Source organism: Lontra canadensis, unplaced genomic scaffold (assembly GCF_010015895.1).
Source record: "Lontra canadensis isolate GAN:19392208 unplaced genomic scaffold, GSC_riverotter_1.0 scaffold43, whole genome shotgun sequence".
NCBI classification, from domain to species: domain Eukaryota; kingdom Metazoa; phylum Chordata; class Mammalia; order Carnivora; family Mustelidae; genus Lontra; species Lontra canadensis.
Genome location: NW_022631037.1, coordinates 5,580,659 through 5,602,949, shown reverse-complemented (window position 1 = coordinate 5,602,949; position 22,291 = coordinate 5,580,659). Strand labels below are relative to the sequence as shown.

At 42.2% G+C, this 22,291-nt stretch overlaps 1 protein-coding gene across 1 annotated transcript in view; it reads left to right on the top strand.

The window, feature by feature from the left end:
- Positions 1–4,219: 4,219 nt before the first annotated feature.
- The window catches only part of ANKFN1 (ankyrin repeat and fibronectin type III domain containing 1), a 405,557-nt gene continuing 387,485 nt past the window's right edge, over positions 4,220–22,291 (top strand). The window contains exon 1 of the mRNA XM_032872010.1: positions 4,220–4,468. The gene's annotated coding sequence lies outside the window, so the exon portion shown is untranslated. The remainder of the gene's footprint in view (positions 4,469–22,291) is intronic.

The window sequence follows — 22,291 nt, the reverse complement described above, 5'->3', positions numbered from 1 at the left end:
CCTGAGCCAAAGGCAGAGGCTTAACCCACTGAGCCACCCAGGCACCCCGACAAAAAGTTTTTTAAAAAAGTCTAACTCGCCTGAGGCTTACATTTCACAGGGGAAGACTTTGGGAGACAACACACACAAAAATAGGAAATATACAGTATGTTATTTGGTGATTAGTATTATGGAAAAAAAAGTACAGGTAGGGGAAGGGGAATGCTGAGAGGAGAGCAGTTTTAAATAGGGTGATCAGAGAAGGTGTCACCAAGAAAGTGACACTGGAAAGAGGGTTGAAGGAAAAAAAGAAATGAATCAGGTATTTGGGGGTAGAGTGTTCCAGGCACAGAAAACGGCAACTTCAAAGGTCCTAGGGTGGGTCTCATGGTGTTCTTAAATTTCAGGAACAGAGATTTATGTCTAGGGCAAACGGGAGAGTAACAGGAGATGAGCTTAAAGAGGCAGAAGAAGGGAAGGGCAGAGGGTCAGACCTTGTAGGCCAATAAAGACATGGCCTTTTTTCCTAAGTTAGAAGGGAAGCTTATGGAGAGTTTTGAGCAGGGGAATGGTATGATCTGGCTCGAAGTTTTAAAAGACTGTGCTGTGTTGACAATAGACTATAGGAGGAAAGGGGTAGAAGCATGCAGAATGGTTATAAGGTTAATAAAATGATCCATGCAAGAGATTATGGTGTCTTGGACCAGGTAAGCAGCCATAGAAAAAGTGAGAGGTGGTCAAATTGTGCATATATTTAAAGCTAGTGTTGGGACGCCTGGGTGGCTCAGTTGGCTAAAAGTCTGCCTTTGGCTCAGGTCATGACCCCAGGATCCTGGGATAGAGTCCCACATTGGGCTCCTTAGTCAGCTGGGAGCCTGCTTCTCCCTTGGCTGCTCTGTCTGCCACTCCCCCTCCTTGTGCTCTTTCTGTCTTCCTCTCGGACAAAAATAAAATCTTAAAAAAATAAATAAAGGTGATGTTACCAGGATTTGCTGACAGACTGCATGTCGGGTGTTAGGGAAAGAGAAGTCAAGAATAACTATAGGGTTTTTGATCTGAGCAGTTGGAAATATGGAGTTGTCAACCAGCTTGAAGAAAACAAGGGGAGGAATAGGTTAGTCGAGAAACCAGGTGTTTGGTTTTGGATATATCAGGTTTGAGATGCTTATTAAATATGTAAGAGGAGATAATTAGACCACTGCACCTTGTAGAGGAGAGGTCTAGACTGTAGATTTAAATATGCCTCTAGATGTTATTTAAAGCAATAAGAAGTAATATCACACAGAGGACAGTCTCCAAGGGCTGAGCCCTTAGGCACTTGATGTTAAGAAGTGGGTAATAAAAATAGTTAAGGCTCATGTAATACTTACTGAGTACCAGGCCATGTTCTGAATGTTTGATTTTCCTGACAGCCTTATAACATGGCTCCTGTTATTACCCTTATTTTATAGATTAGGAAACTGGGAGAAGGAGGTTAAGTAATTTGCCCAAGGTCATGTACCTGCTGCGTTATGTAGCCAGAATTCCAACCTGGGCTGTCTGGCTTCAGAGTCTGGGCTTCTAACTACTCCCTAACACTGTCTCTCCAATAACTAGAAGAGAGGTGCTACCAATAGGGATGACTGAGGAGGGACAACTAGTGAGATAGAAGGAAAACCTGGGCAGTGTGAGGCTCTGCAAGCCAACTGAAGAAGGCTTCAGGAAGGTAAGGATTGCTTACCTGTGTCGAGTGCTGCTGGAAGGCCAAATGAAGGTGAGGACTGACATAGCAAGTTAGAGGCTGTCAGTGCCTCTGACAAGAGCTGTTTAGAATGGCAGTTTAGAGTGACAAGGGCAGGTAGAGTGGTGGCAGTAAAAGCCAGATTGGAGTGAGTTCAAGAGAGAATGGGAGTTTAGACAGTGAGTTTTGACCATTCTTGAGAGGATTTTTGTTACACGGGGGAGCATATAAGTGGGCAGTTGCTGGAGGGAGACATGGGATCAACTTGAAGGTATGTTTTACACTCAGGATAACAAATAACATACAGGTGTTGAGAACAATGTGGTGTAGAAGGGAAAATTGTTGGTGAAGTAGAGCCAAGAACACGGGGTCACAGTGATGTTCTTGAGTAGGCAAGAGGTGACCTTTGGGGAAATAGTTCATCCACAGAAACGGGAGGGAAGCAAAGTCTATAGTAACAGATGCTGGTAGTTGGGCAAATATGGTAGTGGGACTTTACAACACTCCCTCATTAAGTACCTGTGCCTCAGTTTCTTTATCCACAAACTGGATTTTTTTTTAATTAAAAAAAATTTTTTTTAAAGATTTTATTTATTTATTTGACAGAGAGAGAGATCACAAGTAGGCAGAGAGGCAGGCAGAGAGAGAGAGGGAGAAGCAGACTCCCTGCTAAGCAGAGAGTCCAATGTGGGGCTCGATCCCAGGACCCTGGGATTATGACCTGAGCTGAATTCAGAGGCTTTAACCCACTGAGCCACCCAGGCACCCCAAACTAGGGGTTTATATCTCAAGTTGCTGTGAGAATTGAATGAGACAACATGGTAAAATGTTAGTGTCATGCCCTGTATAATTTATGAACTCAAATTCCTTATTAGAAATCCTTCATCTCCCTCTTTACTGGTTATTTTTAAATTTTTTTTATTATCAATCACTAACATTCAATGAACATTTGCAGTGTGGTAGACACTGTGCCACATAATGGGCACACATTCCTTAGAGAATGTTCCTTCCATGTTTGTGAGTTCTTACTGAGGCTTTCTGAACTCTTACAAGGAGCCTATTTGGAATTTGGCTGACTATTTGGTTTTCTCTTTGTCCTCAGTTTTCCCTTTATGAGCAGCTCTACTGGTCCAGGTTTTTAACATTTGTTCATTCACCCCGATTCACCTGGAGAGCAGTGGCTTATGGCTGGGACTCAGAAGCATGTTTTCCATCTAACATCCTTTGTGGGGTAAGATGGGACATGGTAGACTGGGTTAAGCCATTTGCCAACCCTGAGTCTAGTTTCTGTTGGCTCCACTGAAACTACCTCAACATGGTAGAAATCCCCCAAATAATGGGCACTTGTTCAAGATTTCTTCTTCTGTTTTAGAGATAATGAGAAATGGGAGATGGTTCAATAATGACCAGCTCCTGAACATCGATGTTCTCAATTGAGAAAAGTAAAATTAGGTAGAGTGCCTCAGAGGTCTACCTGGCATAACATTTTGGATTTTTTGTGATCACGTGGACTCTTTTACTCTGTGAAATGAGTGCAGATTTTCCTACTGAGGATTCCCTTACCAAAATCTGTCAGTCATGAGAAATACAACCCTCCTAAACAAAGATCTTCAGTGAAAGTAGATTTATATTCTGTTCTCACAAGTCTGTTTCTAAGAGAAAGCAGTTGGAATCAGTTTCACCTTCTCCTTGTTGAGCAATGTTGATAAACCAGTGGCTCTCTTTCCCATATCTGAGAAATGGCCATCCCAGCATTTTTTACATGCTTAAGAGCTAAAAATTAGTGCTTATCCAGATATGTGTAAAGTATCATTATTTGTTTCTTCTGAGGAAGCGATTAATTACATAGACCACTGGAATGATCCTGATGTTTTATGATACAACCACAAGGTTCTTCATTAAGAGATGAAGAGTCCCCATAGTAAGCAAATGCTACTGCAGGGATAAGGGATCTTTAATATCTCTTATGGGGTGCCTGCTGTGAGACATGCATTGAATGTGATAGTTTGTATACACCGTTGCATTTACCTCCTGCAGCTCTTCTGAGGATAAGTTTTATTATCTGTAATGTGCGGATTAAGAGAGAGACGCAGAGAAAATAAGGACTTTGCCCAAATTTACACAGCTACTAAGTGCTGGAGCTCACATTTGAAGTCTACTTCGGTGTATATAAATCTTGTTCTGTCTGAAAGCCTTTAACTTTTCACCACCAAATGGTATTACCCCCTTTATTGACGTTGGATGTGTCCGAGGGTGGCAGAAGCCTTCTGTGGCACGATGCTTTATGATGCCCATATGGCTTCACCTGGAGTCATTCTGGAAGCCGTAAGTTCATAAATAATGTCTCTTCAACTTGGTCAGGCTCACAGTGCCAGGAGAAGACAGATGAGCTGCGCCTGTGCATGGTATCATTGCAAGCTAATGTGTTACTTCTGTAGTCTTGGGTTGCCATCCCCTGGAGTGTTCTGATGTGATCAGTTGTCAGTTTCAGATCTGTTGTTTCTCTCACCAGAAGCCCCGCCGGTGGAAGATGACAGCCCCAAAGCCTTGCCTGTGTTAGGGGAGCTATCAAACTCGGATAATGACATAAACGAGTCGTTGTTCATCTGGGGAATCTCAGACAAAGCAGCCCAGAGGAAAACCATCTCTGTCGATGAAGGTTTGTTTCACTTGCAACAGAAAAAGCAGCAGCAGCAGCAGCCGCCGCCGCCGCGACTGGAGCCCCTGCACAGGCTGGGGAGAGGTAGACGGAGGCTGAAGCTGCCACATGTGAGTAGAATCTTGTGATTTCTCTAAAGCTGGAAAAGGAATGCTGGGGAGGGGGCTTGGCTGTGAGGTGGGCGTGCGTGTGTGGGTTGGAGCTTTCCGTGCGGCTGGGGGTGGGAGGGATGGTTTACACAATTAACTAGTGCATTGGGGATCTGCCCTCCTCTTCCAAAGGAGGTGCAAGACTGTGCCCACACGCACTTGCATTTTCTCCGCTGATCATAATATGTGTAAGCAGCAGGTGGGGAATTTTTCTTTTCTTTTTTTTCTTCTCTTCTTTCTCTCCTTCATTTTTGAGAGTGGGCTGCATGGCAGAAAGACACCTGAGCCTGAGAGAGCTTTCCTGAGTGGAAGGACTCTTTCCGAGGGTTTCTTTCCCAAGTTTCTTTTGCAGATGTGTTGCTCTCACGGAGAGTCTTTGCCACAGGGCTTCTCATCTGCAGGGGTGTTTACAACCCTGCTAGCCACAAAGGGCCGAGGGTGACTTTTGTGTCTCTGGTTCTCAGCTCAAGTTGTCTGTAGTAAATAGCACCAAATCCAACACAATTTAACCTCTCCATTTTCACTGTTAAAAGAGCTCAGTGGGCACATCCTGGGCATGGAAGCCTGGGCTGTATTTCATGCATCTGCTCAGCTCAGGACGAAATAAGTAGGTCTCTCAGGGTTGACAGCATTGATGCCTTTTTGAACTTGGGGAAAGTTTTTTGTTAATGTTGTTGTTTTTAATCAAACTCTGGAATTTACTGTGAACATGGGGTAGGTTGAAGCTGCAAAGGGGCAGGAGAGAATGTTTTTGTTGAGCCACCAGTGCAGCCTAGCAGCAGGTTGTCTTAGCATAGGGAGCTGGTTAACATTTTTGGGTTATTGTTACTGATGCTAAATAATGAGCTGAGCTAAAGTACACCCAGTCATCTACTTGCTTGGATTCTGGTTTTCTGAAGACATGGTTGCTTTTTTGTTGTTTTCCTGCCCTTGCTTCCTTCCTTCTCTCTTTAGAAGCTTTGATGTGACCGATCATGTCAGGCTGACTGTTTACCTGCATGAGCATTTGCAGTAAACATGCCACAAGTTGATCTTCTCCAGGAGAAGAGGAAAAGGGAGAAAAGGAGGGGGCCAAGGAAGGATACTTCCCTTGTCCTAAGAGCAGCCTTTGAGCAGCTGTACGTAATGAAGATGGAAGGGTCAGAGACACTTCCCCCTGGGACTTGGCTGGGAGGAGAGAAGCCAGCCCATGCATGGGTGCAGAACTGAATGCTGTTAATGCTGGAGGGTCAGGGCCCTGCTCCCAAGTTGTTAATGCAGTGTGCATGACATAGGAACCAGGGGATTGGCTTCACAGGGAATCCTCTCACTGAGGGAGTGCTTTCGAAGCTTTTTCATACCACAGCACTCCAGGGTCAACAGATGAGTCCGTTCAAAGTTGGGGATGAGCGGCTAGCCCAGTGGAAAGGGTGCAATATTTGCAGCATCACATTGTCTGGGCTCCATCCATTGCACGTGGGGAGTCTTGCCATACAGGTTGAGAGAATCTAACGTAAGCAGCCCAAGAAAAGCCAAAGAAATGAGGCAAGATTTGATAAATCAAAAATGATTTATTTTTGCCGTTACTGGTAGGGATGCATTATGGACACATTGTCAACTGCTTTTTTTTTTTTTTTAAAGACTTTCTCCTAATATTGCCCGTTTAGTATCTTTGTTCTTCTCTGTGCTCTCTCCCAGCCTTTGTCCAAGCACGTCTTTTTGACACATTATAACCACAGTCTAGATATGTTTATTTGTTCTTTCTTTTCCCAGTATTGTTCCATAAGCGTTTTCCCAACTTCCAGCCAATTTTCACATAGATGGTTAATGATGGCTGGATTAAATGGATTAATTCCTTAAGTGGACATGCCATAATCTGTTTAGCAATTGTTGGCTATTTAAATTGTTTCTACTTTTCCCATGATTGTTATGCCACTATGAATATTTCTGTGCATAAAGCAGTTTTATTTCTCTTCCTTTATAAAAACATTGGGGGGGATGAATTCTCAATATTGCTATTAATGTAAAAAAATACGAACATTTTTATGACTTTTCATGTCTATTACTACACCTGTTCTCTGTAACATATTTTCATTGTCCAAAACCATCAGTAATATAGTCTGGATAAATGTAGATTTATCTAGAGACTTATGCACATTACATTCTTGTTTTCTCTCTCTCTCTCAGTTAGTAGCTATAAAAAAGGTACTGGTCACTTTTATAAAGCTGACTTGGAGTCCAGTTAAGCCAGGCAGTATCATCCTCCCCAGAACAAGGCTGTAGCTCCTCAGGTTCCCTAGCTTTGTCAAGAATTCCCAATAGGAATCCAAGTCCAGCAGCCTCCCCTTTCCCTCCCTGTAAGGAGTAAAGAAGGGAGGAGCAGAAGCTTTCCATCACATGGTCTGTACCAGACCACCTGAGAAAGATGAACAGGGATCACAGGACGGGAAGCCAGCTTAGAGTTATTTCCAAGCCCTGGAGTGCAATCCCGGCAGGCTCCTTGGCCCTTCTGTCTTCCTCCTTGACAGAACCATCATATAGGTATACTCACTTCCTGGGCAGGATTTGAGGCTGAGGCCTGACAGAGTAGAAGGGAGTGGGATCCTGCAGAAGGTGAGGACTTGCTAAGCTTATCGGGGACAAAAGGAACATACTGTAGAGTCTCACTGCCATGTGTCCTCCCAAATGCATGGGTTTTAATCATGCCAGTCAGACAGGGCTGAATGCCAACACTTAGCAAATAAGAACTGTAGAATGCTTCTTTTTCAGTTCCTACCCCCTGTAAAGACAGTTTTATCAACAATTTATTACTTCTTTTATTTCCTCTTCTCTTGTACCTTGTCAGTTTGGAGATTAATCTGTATTCTTCTCACCTCCAGTGTAGCTCACCATACATTGCTTCAGTGCTAATCTCTTGTTCATCCTATAATTATTTGTGCAGAGGCCAAGAGTGCCCAGTGGGAGCCACACAGAAACTCGTTGTGCATTTGCCCACCCTAACCTACACGGATGGGAAATGACTTGTGTCTTGAGAACAAGATTCTCTTACCACCCATAAGCGGGTTTGAGAAATGTAAGTTTTTGGAGGGTGTTACTGACTCAGTCTGCAAGGGCTCAATGGAAGGGGCACTGCTTCACACAACTGGTGGGCGCCTGGTTTATCTGAATTCAAGTGGAAGTGATGAGGCAGTGTTCTAAGGCAGAACGGAGGTCTTGCTGCTTCAGATGATGGACAAACCAAGAGAAGTGGTGTACTCATAAGCTACCAGTGAGAGGAAAGCTTTTGTCTACTAAGGAGAACAATAGGCTTTTAAATTATAGTATAAGAAAGACATTAGGAAGCACTTTCCATATGCTAACACTTTGCCCTTCCCACAGGACACTCCTCAATCTTTATTTCTATTATTGGTTTAAGGGCCAGCTTCCTGCAAGTTCATACTCTGAGGGGCGAGTGTGGTGTCTGCTTTATTCCCTGCAGCCTCTCCAGTTGTTCACCCAGCGGCAGCAGCTTCGGCCTCTCTGAGGCTTGCTGTGTGCCAGGACATGTATTAAGTGCTGCATCTACAGTACCGCCCGCAGTACTCACTGTAGTCCTATGCAGTGTTTCCTAGTATTATTCCCATTGTGCACATTTAAAAATTGACAGATAAGGAGGTTATGCTGGAGGGTAGATGGAGCCTTGTGTGTAGGGATCATGGAGGGGAGGAGGAGACGCTGAGGGGGAAAATGAATTTCTCTCCACTTGAAAATGCCAGCACCACAGTTTGAACCGAAGCCATCCAGCCCCAAAGTCTCTGTTCTTCCTCACTGCACCATCACCTTGTTTAACATTGGCTGAGGGACTGATCAAAAGTCTGAAAATATGTCAAGCACTGTTAATGTCTAAGATGTACTAGTGGTGAAAATAATGACGACGGGGATGGTGATCTTACAATAGTAGTGACTAACACTGTTTGCTGTGTACCAGCTACCTTTCCCGGAAGCCTTGTTCGTGCATTGATGTAATTCTCACAATACCCTTACAAGATTCCATCATTATTACCTCTCTTTCACCAATGAAAAAATTCAAGCTTTGAGATGGTATGCAAATTGTCCAAGGTCATGGAGCTAGTGAATCTCACTCTGGTATCTATTACTACTAACTGCACCTCACAGATGTACAAACTTAGCTCTCTGATCAAGGGCCAGAGCAATTGCAGCAAATGGTTTGCCTGGGACAGTGGAGGTGAGCTCAGTGCTTTTTCGGATCTCTTTTGACTTGGGGGTTCTGGGATAACTTATAGATCACCTTCTATGATGCTGCACAAAAAACTTAGGTCTCAGGCCGTGCTGGGTACTACCTCAGAAAAAAAGTCATTACTGAGCAAGTCACTGATGTTCAGAGCTCTAGACCTGCACTGTCCCAATGTGGTAGCAGTTAGCCGCATATGGCTATTGAATGTTTGAAATGTGGCAAGTTCAAATTGAGTTCCATAAGTGTAAATAAAAAAATATACCGTACCTCAACAGCTCAGTATGAAAAAATACAGATTTTCTTACTAAATATATAGATTACAGATTGAAATGATAATATTGTGGATATAATGGTTTAAATAATATATATATGTATACACAGAGAGAGAGAGAGCGTGCGCACATGAGCGGGTATTGGGGGGGTAGAGGGAGAGAATCTTAAGCAGGCTCTACATCTAGCATGGAGCCTGACTCAGGGCTTGATCTTAAGACCCTGAGATCATGACCTGAGCTAAAATCTAGAGTTGGACACTTAACCGACTGAGCTATCCAGGTGCCTGCCCCTAAATAAAATATGTACTAAAAATTAATTTTACCATTTCTTTTTAATGGTTTCAAAATTGTGGTAAAAATGTGTATTAAATATAAAGTTTGTCATCAACCATTTTTTTAAAGATTTTATTTGTTTATTTGAGAGAGAGAAAGTGAGAAACAGAGCACAAGCAGAGAGAGAGGGAGAAGCAGGATCCCTGGTGAGCAGAGAGCCCAACATGGGACTTGATCCCAGGATTCTGGGATCATGACCTGAGCCAAAGGCAGATGCTTAACTGACTGAGCCACCCAGGCGCCCCATGTCATGAAGCATTTTAAGTATACATTTCCATAGTGTTAAGTATATTCTCATTGTTCTGCAGTCTAGCTCTGGAATTCTTTTTATCTTGCAAAACTGATCATCTGTACCCATTCAGCAACTCCCCATTTTTTCCTTCCTCCAGCCCCTGGCTACCACCTTTCTACTTTTTGTCTCTATGATTCTGACTACTCTGAATACCTCATAATGGCCTTAACATTCGTCCATATTGTAGTATGTGTCAGAATTTCTTTCCTTTTTAAGGCTGGATAATATTCCATTAGGTGGATATGCAACATTTTGTTCATCCATTCATCCATCAGTGGACCCTTGACTAACTTCCACGTCTTTTTATTTTTTTGTAATGTGACTTCTACAACATTTAAAAGTGCATATGTGATTTACCTCGTTTGTATTGTATGTCTATTAGACCTCGCTGCTCTGAACTTCTCTCTCTTCTTGCTGCTTCCTCCTTCCTACCCCCCACACGCAAGGGCTCTGCTAGCCTTTACCAGAAGTTACTTTGGCCTTTCTCTTCTCCCCTCCCTAAGACTGAACCAAGAATCTTAGCCCTGATCAATCACTCCTTTCTGTAAGGATCAGTGAGAAATTGTCACATTAAGCAAAGTTGTCTATAATTGAATGAAACTATGACATTTCTCAAGAGGAATATTCCTGTATGCACCTGCAAAACCTCACTGGTTCTTCAGAACATAGTTCAAAGGTCATTCTCACTGGGAATTACCTCTTAACCTCAGCCTTGAACAGGGGAAACATCGCAGTGAGTGGTTGCAGGGAGGTGCATGATGGGACTCACTCTTTACAGTGGTGCAGGCAATGTTAAGGGAAACCAAGATAGAATGGAGAAGCAGACCAAGGCTAGCAGCTGCTGGAAGCAGGAAGGAGGAAGCAGTTACCAGAACATGGCCAGGTCATAAGAGCAACCTATAGACAGAAACTGTGGCCTCTCCTAGAACAGTGCAGTCCCTGACAGTGTGCACTGTGAATGGAAGGTAGCTCTCTCTCCTCTCTCCTCTCATGTCTTCCCATTGACTGAACCCATCTGGAAGCCAGAAGGCACCAGTACCCAGATGATGCAGTTCATAGAGATCACCTCAAGAGCATAGAACAGGTGGGAAAAAGTGGTAGGTAGATCTGGAGGAGCATATGGAGAGTATCTAGTCTGAACCCCTACCTCATCTCCAGAAAACACCCCTTTCCAAGATTCCTAAGCAGTTATACCATTTATACCAGAAGATTATGCATATTCTATCGTACTCACATTGTTCAGTCAAATGTCTTTTAACAAATTACACATGGAGACAGTGAGTTCTTTGAAGGTCATACTTATTCCCCTTAATCATACATATATTTCTAATACCTAGCAAGCTGTGTGGTAGTGAGTAGGTACCAAATAAATGTGGATCCAATTAATGTGTTCCTCTATCACACTTCTTTTTCTAAAGCCGCCTTTGGAATCTGGATGATCTACATTGATTCTATATTGGGAATTTCTCAATGAGTTGAATATATAGAATTAAGATCCTCTTTCTTTGAATCCCAGCTGGGGAGCTAAAATGGTTCAAGTAAATGATTCCCAGTGTTTTGTTTTGCTGTAACTGGTGGCACATTAAGTCATGAAGAATTAAAGAACTTGAACCTAAAGGGTAGGAATCAGCACTAAGCTAGACCAACCATGAAGATAAGTGTTTATATAGGTGCCCAGGAGAAACTGAGCAGCTGTCTGAATTAAAATCAGGGAACACTCAAATACAGAGAATATCACATGCCTTGTCTTCATGGCCTCCTTAATTGGATTTTTTCATACAAATCTGTATGGCTTGCAGAGAAAGACTGGAAGATTGAATGCTTTGAGCCAAAAGCAAGCAGGACGAGTATCAGGGACATCATAATAAATACCATCCAGGGCAGTGGAAAGCACAAGGCTGTATGGAGACTGGATGTCACCTAGGAAGGATGCATTCAAGGCTGAGATTTACATAGCCATGGTTGTTCCAGGAACAAAGATTTACTAAGCTGACTGGCCCCCTAACCCAACCAGTGAGTCAGGACACATCTCTGAACTCTGTCCTTGCATCTTGGGTTTGCTCATTCTTTGCATGCTTTTTTAGCCTGGAGTTTGGTGGTTATGTTAGTTTCCCAGAGGTGCCGTAACAAATGCCCACAGACCAGGTTGATTAAAACAACAGAAATTCATTATCTCATAGTGTCTTGGAAGCCAGAATCCTGAAGCGAAGGTGTTGGCAGGGCTGTCCTCCCTCTTGAAGGCTCTAGGGGAGACTCCTTCCTTGCTGCTTTTAGCTCCTGGTAGCTCTAACCTTTCATTAGTTTGGGGCTTACAATTCCAGTGTCTGTCTCCATCTTCACCTGGCTATTTTCCCTATGGGTCTCCTCTGTTTGTGTCTCAAAGCTTCCTCTCTTCTCTTATAAAGATACAGTTACAGGATTGATCTCATTTGGTAATCCTTAATTATTATCTGCAAAGATCTTGTTTCCAAGTAAGGTCACATCCATAAGTACCGTGATTAAGAAATGGATATGACTTTTTAGGGGCCAATATTCAATTACTAGAGAAATTATGCTAGTTGTTAGCCAGCCTCCTCTTGAAAGCCAAACCTTTCCCTTGCGTCTACATACTCTCCTCCCCCTGAATCTAGAATCTTGCTTCATCCCTTTTTTTCACTTTCTCTCTTTTATCTTAAACATTTGCAGCTTGGTCCTTCCCTTTAGCCTACAAATACTCTTAGTTCCTTCCTAATCACAAACAAACCATCTCCTCTGTGATTCTACCTTCAAAACTGAAACCTCTGTATGGTATGGTAAAACTTTTTGATACAAGTGTATACATTTACAAAAATGAAACCTTGGGGCGCCTGGGTGGCTCAGTGGGTTGGGCCGCTGCCTTCGGCTCAGGTCATGATCTCGGAGTCCTGGGATCGAGCCCCGCATCGGGCTCTCTGGGGAGCCTGCTTCCTCCTCTCTCTCTGCCTGCCTCTCTGCCTGCTTGTGATCTATCAAATAAATAAATAAAATCTTTAAAAAAAAAAAAAAATAAAAAAATAAATGAAACCTCATTAACAACAGTGTACCTCACAACTCAATCCCCACCCACCCTTCCAAGAAAGGACCCCTTCTCTGCTCATGTTTCAGTCATTTCTGTGCTAACTTTTGCTTTCATTACAAAAGCTGCCTTTCTGAAGTGACAGGAGAGTTCAGGTTGTTTAGTGTCATAAAATCTGGTTCCCTTTGGCCCTTCTGATTCTTTCTGCAACATCTCATTTATTTGACCATCTCTTCCTGCTTGAATTTTGTTATCTCAAGGTGTCAAGTTAGAGCTTGCAGAGAAAATGTTTCCTCAACTATGTCCTACCCAGCTGCTAATGGATTATTGCCTAAACTTAACATTTGTTTTATTCCTTTCCCTCCATGCCACATGGGTTGACTTTTATTTTATTTTTTTAAGACTCTATTTATTTATTTGAGAGAAAGAGAGGGAGAGAAGCAGACTTTCTGCTGAGCAGGGAGCCCAACGTGGGCTCGATCCCAGAACCCTGAGATCATGACCTGAGCTGAAGGCAGACGCTTAACTAACTGAGCCACCCAGGTGCCCCATGGGTTGACTTTTCTTTGAAAATCTACTTAAAGCAGAAGTAACATTTTTAGCCATCTATCAAATAATCAAAAGGGAGTTTCCTGTTTGTAAACAAAAGGATACTTATTACAACAAAAGTACTATCCCCATCCCTGATCTAGCATTGTGTCTGTTCAATAGTTTTGAGCCATCTACTTTTACTTGGTCATCTCCTGGCCTCAAGAAGGCAACAAGGACACAGCCCAGTGTGTCCTTCTTATTTCGTAAGAAATAGAATTAGACTCTAACCACAGTGACTCCCACCACCTTCTTTCTCTGGCAGGGCTTTATGGCTTCTGCAGAATAAGGGGCCTGCAATTCCTAGTGGCCCCTAGCTGCTCACTAATTGGTCAGTTTGTGTGTGTGCTGCTGTGGCCCCTTCAGGTGTTGGCAGAAGAGGGATTTGTGAATTCAGCCTTCATTTGGACTCCACACAGCAACAAAGTATGTGATTGGCTGCTGTCACTTACAATCCTAGTTATAGTTGTTTTCTTAGAAAAGCATCTATTTCATCAAGATTTTGAAGGCTGTTAGAATAAATGTGCTATACAGTATTATACTGTAAAATTTCAGCTCCCTACATATTGGCAGTTAATGTCTCTTCCTCTTACTCCTAATCATTTTGTTTTTGTTTTTGGGAGAGCAAGCCAGTGAGGGGGTGGGGGTAGGGAGGGGCAGAGGGAGAGGGGGAGAGAGAGAATCTCAAATAGGCTCTACATCCAGTATAGAGCCCAACGCAGGATTCAGCCTCACAACCCCGTGAAAATGACCTGAGTTGAAATCAAGAGTTGGATGCTCAACTGACTGAGCCACCCAGGCACACCTCTTGATTTTTTAAAATTCTTTCAACAGGCCAGCTTTAGGTTTTACTAATTCGTTTTACTTACATTTTATTGATTCATTTTTATTAAACTTTTATTAATATATAGTATATACACAAAAGGCAAAACATATTTACATTTCAACAGATCTTTACAAAGTGAATGTACTCTTGTAATCAACATTGCATCAAGAAATAAAATGGTGCCATGAGTGCCCCTGCCCTGCTGATGAGCCTTCCAGTCAACTGCCAACTAAGGGTAGCATCATCCTCCTCTAATAAAGTAATTTTGTCTGTTTTCTACTTCCTATACAGTGTACTTAAACAGAATGTGTGTATTTTTATTGTGTCTGGTATTACTCATAGGGAAGGCTTCTCATCTGTAACCCACTTTGATAAAAGCATTGGAGACAATGAATAGAAGTCTCTGCAGAGGGTCTAACTGTAGCGGATGTGTGTAAATAGCAGTTATTATCATGAAATGATAGCTTTATCTGCAGATGGATAAAGTAGGGGTGAATAGGGGAAGTGAAGAATGCATCTAGTGGAAAAAGCCCAGCTAATTTATCCTGACAGATTCCCAAACATGTCCTGGCCAGGACCAAGATGGTAAGACCTATGTTGGAGAGCAGAAGTTTAGCACCTCCTTTCCAACTTGCCTGATGAAATGATAAGTGCCAGGTTTTATTATTTTCCTAATATTTTATTATAAAATTTTCCAAATACATTGAAATACTGAATTTTAAAGTAAACACCATGGACCTACCACCTGAATTCTACAATTAATATTTTGTTCTTTGTGCTTTGTCACATATTTATGTCTGTCCATTCACCAATCCATGTTTATTTTTATGCATTTCAGAGGAAGTCACAAGCTTTAGTAGTAGGTTCTTTTTTAATTGAGGTGAAATTCATGTAACATAAAATTAACAGTTGTAAAATGAATAATTCTGTGGCATTTTATACATCCATAATGTTGTACAGCCACACCTATCTAGTTCCAAAACATTTCTCCATCAGCCTATCCCAGAATAAAGCCCCTTACCAGTTAAGCACTTAGTTGCTGTTCCCTCTTTCTTTCAGTTGCTAGTAATGAGCAGTCTTCTCTCTGTGTCTGTGGGTTTACCTATTCCGGATATTCCACGTAAATGGAATCATTCAACATGTGACCTTTTGTGGCTGGCTTCATTCACCTTTCGGCTATTGTGTATTTGGACATTTGTGTATAAGGATTTGTTTCAGTACTTGTTGTCAGTTTGAGGGTATCTATCCAGGAATGGAATTGCTGGGTCCCATGGTCATTCTTTTTTTTTTTAAATTAAAAATTTTATTTATTTATTTGACAGGCAGAGATCACAGAGAAGCAGGCAGAGAGAGAGGATGAAGCAGGCTCCCTGCTGAGCAGAGAGCCCGATGTGGGGCTCGTTCCCAGGACCCTGGGATCATGACCTAAGCTGAAGGCAGAGGCTTTAACCCACTGAGCCACCTAGGCGCCCCTCCCATGGTCATTCTTTAACTTTTTGTGGAACCATCAAGCTGTCTTACTGACTTTTAAACCTCAGGAATATTTTGCTCAAAATGGGCATTAGATTCAGCCTTATTATGTTCCTTGATTAGTCTACTTTCTGGATAAAATACATAGGGATTTCAGTACACTTGAGAGGAGACACTGGTTGCACATGTTACAATTTCCTCTCATTTCCTATAGGGTGTGTCAACTTACCTGGCACTGGAGGGGCTGGGTGGATAATCTGTCAAGACATAGACTCCTCAGTTAATGGTTACTGTTATGTCATCAGTGAGTCTCCATTCTAGAAAACTGCCACATAGAGTAAGAGCCCTCTGATGCCTCATGAGCCCCAGATGACCAGAGCAGCCCCAGACTCCCTCATGATTTCCGGGGTTTTGCTAGGAGTTAAAACAGCAGATTTGGGCTGGAGAGAGAGGAATTTGACAAAGAGATGCATGGGAGTGGCAACCTCTGGAACAGATGCTGACAGCTGGTGTGAGATTTCAGACGGCTGCCACTGCTCTGTTAGCCTGAGAAAACAGGAGAAATTCCAACTATTGCATGATATCATCTGTGCCTTAGTAACATTTGTCTTGAAACTACAGATTTAATTGCTGTTCCTTTGGCTCCTATTTCCTCTTTCCCCAAGAAAAAGGGAATCTTTGAAATTCCCATGAAAGCACATTCAATTGCCACTTCTGTTCCAACTTCAAGACAGAATCACCCCTAATAATGAAAACAAATCTGTTACTGGCAAAGTCAACCCTAGTGTTGCTTTTGGAGTCAGGAAGGGGAAGCAACAAAATGTCAGAGTGGCCCAGAGACTACAACAGAGTAACAAAGTCTATTTATAAACATGCCATAATCCATCGAATTGGGATAGCTCATGGTTATGTGCGGATCCCGTTAACAACCATTTGGTCAGGTAACCAGAGTGGGTTCTGATCGATTTTGATCTGTGGGTGAAGAGCTCTAGATCAGAAAGGATATGCAGCTTATTCACGGCCATAGAGCTAGCAGGAATGGAGCCAGATCTCAAACCCAGTACTATTTCTAGTGTATAAGAAACATAATGATTATCCAAGGTGCTGGGGAAATAAAACTTTGGAGTCATGTAGAACCTAGAATCAGGCCGTTTGAATGTTAGTCACTGACCAACCACATAACCACAAGCAAGTCATTTAGTTACTCCTCCTCCCAACCCCCTAGCTTCATTTTCTTCATTTTCCTTCTCTGTACAATGGATCTGATGATAGTTATAAGATTAATGGGAAGATAAAATGAAATAACATATGTGTAGTACTTTACATACTAGCAATTACAGGTGCTCAGAAAATTGTAGCTTCCTTGACCACACTAGATCATGCTAGCAGATTTTAGAAAATCTGTCCCACTACTTTTTTAACCCTTGCTCTTTTTCTCCAAAGTGTCCTAGACTATACATGCTCTATCCCCTAAATAATGCTTTTCAAATGAGAAGATATTATCCTTGACATACGAATGATGGGGGTTCTTTGAGATGAAGGGACACTTTGCAGTCAGAGGGTAAGAAGAATCAATGTTCATTACTTAATTGGGATAAACATTCATTTATATGTACAGCTGTCAGGAAGCAAACTGATCAAAGGCCCATTAGTCACAAGGCTGGCTTTCACCACCACCACTTAGTTAGGGTGGTGAATGTAACATGAAAGGGAAGGGCGAACTAGTACATTGCGGCCTGGTACATCATGCATTAGTGGTTATTAGGGTCCTAGTTCTGCAAGCTTTCTCTAACAGAGTTTAACCCAGATGCTGAAGGTGAACCCAGTGTTAATGGCAGGTATGGGCAAGTGATGATTTTGCATGCCCTTGTCAAATTTCTGAAGTGGCCAAAATTGAGAGCAAGACCTAGAGGCAGAAATGTCAAATTTCTTAGAAAATAGGAGTTCCCAAAAACAGAAACAAACCTTATACGGCAGGAAAAAACTGATGATCCTGTGACTGTTTCAGAATTTAGAACTTGCCAGACTTTGAAAAGGTCATTAAGTCTGGGCCTTTGTACAGTTGTGTTCTGGTGACACTTGCTCTTTAATATGGAATTCTTATTTTTGACAATTGTAACATTAATGATGATATTTATATCATTATGTTCTACAGCCACACAGTGTGAACCACAAATGAATAAGCATTCACTCAACACCCACGGGGCACCAGGTGCTGCTGCTACAATGGGGATAGATACTGTAGAAGTGCATGGAGAGATGTAATGATTTAATTTATATTTCACATTTTGTAAGCAATTTGCATTATATAAGCACTCATCACATTTACATAATCTGCTAGTTGAATGAACAGACAATGCATTGTGGAATTGCCTTTAGTATGTGGTGAGGATATAATTGCAGTGATTGTTCTAATTGCCCTCATTTGCTGAGTACCAATTATGGCAGGGGATACCACGTGGGGACAGTAGAGGGCAGTGGTTAAGAGCACCAACTGTGAAGCCACATTGCTGTTTTCAAATCCAGACTGGTACTTGTTAGCTGTGTATCCTTCAAAAGCGCTCGATTTCTTTGTGGTTCAGTTTCTTCATCTGTAGAGTGAGGTGGTAACAATGGTACCTGCTTTATAATTATAGAGACTTAATGAAGTAACATTTATAACGTGATTGGAACAGTACTTGGTGCAATGTCACAATAACAGTAATGCTAACATATCTGTATGTGCATGAGCGCGTGTGCGTGCGCGCGCGCGCGCACACACACACACACACACACACACATACACACATATCTACTGGGCAATGTACTCACTTTACACATGAGGAATCTTGAGTCCCAAAGCCTCAGGAGCAGGATAAACTTGAAACTCAGATTGGTCTTACTCCAAGTATATTCTCCTTCCACAAAGCCAGCTGTATCCTGGTAGTGAACATAGAAGCTAACCCTGGAGGACCTAGAGGTAATGCTCAGGGGATGATAAGGTCTTCTTCCTTCACTATATATTGTAGTAATAAGGCAGAGCCTTCCCATGCGTTTTAGTTTTAGAAAATGTTATAGAAAAGCATGTTTCTATAATATTGACGCCATCCCATCCTTCCTGTAGCTGGAGAGAGTTACCATTTCCAAAAGAACAGCTTCTGCCTAAATCTGCAAGGACTCTGACAAAGAGATGCCATATTTAATGTACTTCTTCAGTTACCACTCTAAGGAGAGAAATTGAACCTCAGAGATTGTTCTGAAAGATCAGTCTCTCCAGGTGTCACTCTACAGTCATCATGGAAGTAACATGGCTTTGAGGGTCTGTGGTCTATGGTAGATCCTCAGAGCCAGGCTAGACTGGACAAGATGAGAGTTTTAAACTGGCATCACCAAAGCCAGGACAGTCATTGTGGTGAGGAGAAATGCAGTCAAAGAAGGACCCAACAATCAAGCTAAGCAGTATAAAGTACCGATTCTGAAGAGCGAGGGAGTAGAACGGAAGGTAGGTCAAACTGAGCTGGAAAACATGGGGTCAGAGAGCAAAGCATGGGGCGGGGTGAGGTGGCAGCTCCAGATGGGCTGAAGCTACTGCTGAGAAGAGGCATGTCCAGTTGCCTTTGGTGCCTGGAGCTTTGCTTGTTTAAAAGGGACTATGCAAGGCTGCAGACAGGCAAGGTCCCCTTGGTTTATACAAGGAATTTCTAGCGTTTGAGTCCAGTGAGAGTTAATCCGATGGAGAATTTTCTCTTTAGTCTTATAACAATGGGGATATCTTGGGAAATATTTGAGTTAGTGCCACATACTGAAGTTCTATCGCTGCTCAATTAAACTAGATAGGTAGTTTGGTGGGAGAAAGCACGGAGATAGGAAGAAACTAAAATCCTGTTGAGTAAACATCATCAGGTAACATTTCTCTTCAGTCTGACCAACTTATGATTATAATACTAAGAATTTCATTAGTCCCAAATGAGAGATTTGATTTTTGGGATATCTCTAGGATTGTGATATCACAGTCATGAAGACAAAAAGATCTTTGCTAAGATTTTGCATTCTTATGGTATCTCTTCTCAACATGAAAGTAAAACATTAGTCTAACACTTAGTAGGAAGTAATAAGACAAGGAGTTTCATCCACCCAGATCAAATTATGTCAGTATATTTGTTATTTGACAGAATATAGGGTAGTTCATATTGGAAAGAGTTTAAACTTTGCCTTATGCTGGCTTTGACCTTGAATTAGACAGGTGATACTTCTTCACCTAGAATAAGACATCCCCACTCTTGTGGCCAACCGTTGGATTTTTTTATTTTACCCATTGAGGGTAGTGGTAACTCTAAAATAACTTGTTCAGTGTTCTCCCCTTGAAAGAATACAGGAGTAAAGAACCTGAAGTTTCAAGGCTAGGAGGCCTTTCGTGGACAGGCAAAATGTGCCCCATCATTACAGGGGAAAACTTTGGATCTACAGCCTATGAATCTGACCCAAATCTGTCTTCCAAATCTTTCAAATCCTTATCTCTAGCCTGCTTCCTCATAGCTGTCCCAGCTCTTGTTTTTATTCTAGCCCTGCCATGTACCTGTATATGTATCTCTATATTTTTTACCTTCCTTATATTCTTTGGATTGGCCTCCTGGCTCCTGGCTCCTGTCATTTCCACATTTGGCTCTTTTTATGCACTTTCTTAAAAATTGTTTCCTCTCCTGGGGCACCTGGGTGGCTTACTCAGTTAAGCATCAGCCTTTGGCTCAGATCATGATCACAAGGTCCTGGGATCGAGCCCTGCATCTGTCTCCCTGTTCAGCGGGGATTCTGTTTCTCCCTCTCCTTCTGCCCCTCCACCTGATTGTGGTCTCTCTCTCTTTCTCTCTCTCTCAAATAAATAATAAAATCTTTAAAAAAAATTGTTTTCTGTCATTTTCTGCATGACTCACTGGCAAACTTGATAGATAACTTAAATGCTGATCTCCCTCTCAATTTATACATCTTCTGTAGCCATTGTGTTATAGAGATTCCGGATTCTGTTATACTTCTCTAAAGTGTTTTTTTGTTGTTGTTTTAAGATTTTATTTATTTATATGACAGACAGAGATCACAGGCAGGCAGAGAGGCAGGCAGACAGAGAGAGGAGGAAGCAGGCTCCCTGCTGAGCAGAGACCCCCCCCCCGCCACAATGCGGGGCTCTATCCCAGGACCCTGGGATCATGACCTGAGCCGAAGGCAGAGGCTGTAACCCACTGAGCCACCCAGGCACCCTTGTTGTTTCTTCTTTATTTTTGTTTTTGTTTATTTAAGTTAAATTAATTAACATAGTGTATTATTAGTTTCAGAAGTAGAGTTCAGTGATTCATCAGTTGTATATAACACTCAGTGCTCATTACATCATGTGCCCTCCTTAATGCCCATTACCCAGTTACCCTATCCCCTCAATCCCCTCCCCTCCAGCAACCCTCAGTTTGTTCCCTATGATTAAGAGTCCTTTATGGTTTGTCTCTCTCTCTGATTATGTCTTGTTTTATTTTTCCCTTCCTTCCTCTGTGCTCCTTTGTTTTGTTTTTTAAATCCCACTGAGTGAAATCATGTAATAATTGTCTTTCTCTGATTGACTCATTTCGCTTAGCATATTAACCTCTAGTTCCATCCACATGGTTGCAAATGGCAAGATTTCATTTTTTTGATGGCTGAGTAATATCCCTGTGTGTTCGTGTGTGTGTGTGTGTGTGTGTGTGTGTGTGTGTGTGTGTAGATATGTGTGTGTGTGTATGCGTGTGTGTATTTTTATAATTTGGCTATTATGGACATCTTCTATAAAAATGGGGGTGCAGGGACTCCTGGGTGGTTTAGTGGGTTAAAGCCTCTACCTTCGGCTCAGGTCATGATCCCAGGGTTCTGGGATTGAGCCCCACATCGGGCTCTCTGCTCGACAGGGAGCCTGCTTCCCTTCCTCTCTCTCTGCCTGCTTGTGATCTCTGTCTGTCAAATAAATAAATAAAGTCTTTAAAAAAATGGGGGTGCAGTTGCCCTTGGCTGTACCAGCTTGCTTCCCCCCAGCAGTGTAGGAGGGTTCCTCTTTCTCTGCATCCTCGCCAACATCTGTCATTTCCTGCCTGTTAGTTTTAGCCATTCCAGTTGGTGTGATGTGGTATCTTATTGTGATTTTGATTTGTATTTCTCTGATGCCAAATGATGTTGAGCATTTTTTCACATGTCTGTTGGCCATTTGGATGTCGTCTTTGGAGAAATGTCTGTTCATGTCTCTGCCCATTTCTTGATTGGATTATTTGTTCTTTGGGTGTTGAGTTTGCTAAGTTCTTTATAGATTTTGGACACCAACCCTTTGTCTGATATGTCCTTTCTAAATACCTTCTCCCATTCTATCGGCTGTCTTTTGTTTGTTTGTTTAGTGTATTTTAAAATAAACATATAGTGTATTATTTTCCTCAGGGGTAGAGGTCTGTGAATCATCAGGCTTACACATTTCACAGCACTTACCATAGCATATACCCTCCCCAATGTCCATAACCCAGCCACTCTACCCCTCAGTTTCATAACTCACACCAGCAACCCTCAGTTTCTTTCTTGAGATTAAGAGTCTCTTATGGTGTCTCCCTCCGGATCCCATCTTGTTTCATTTTTTCCTTCCCTCCCCCCGACAACTCCCCACCCTGCCTCTCAAATTCCTCATGTCAGAGAGATCATATGATTGTTGTTTTTCTCTGATTGACTTATCTAGCTAGTTCCATCCACATCATTGCAAATGGAAAGATTTCATCTTACTGA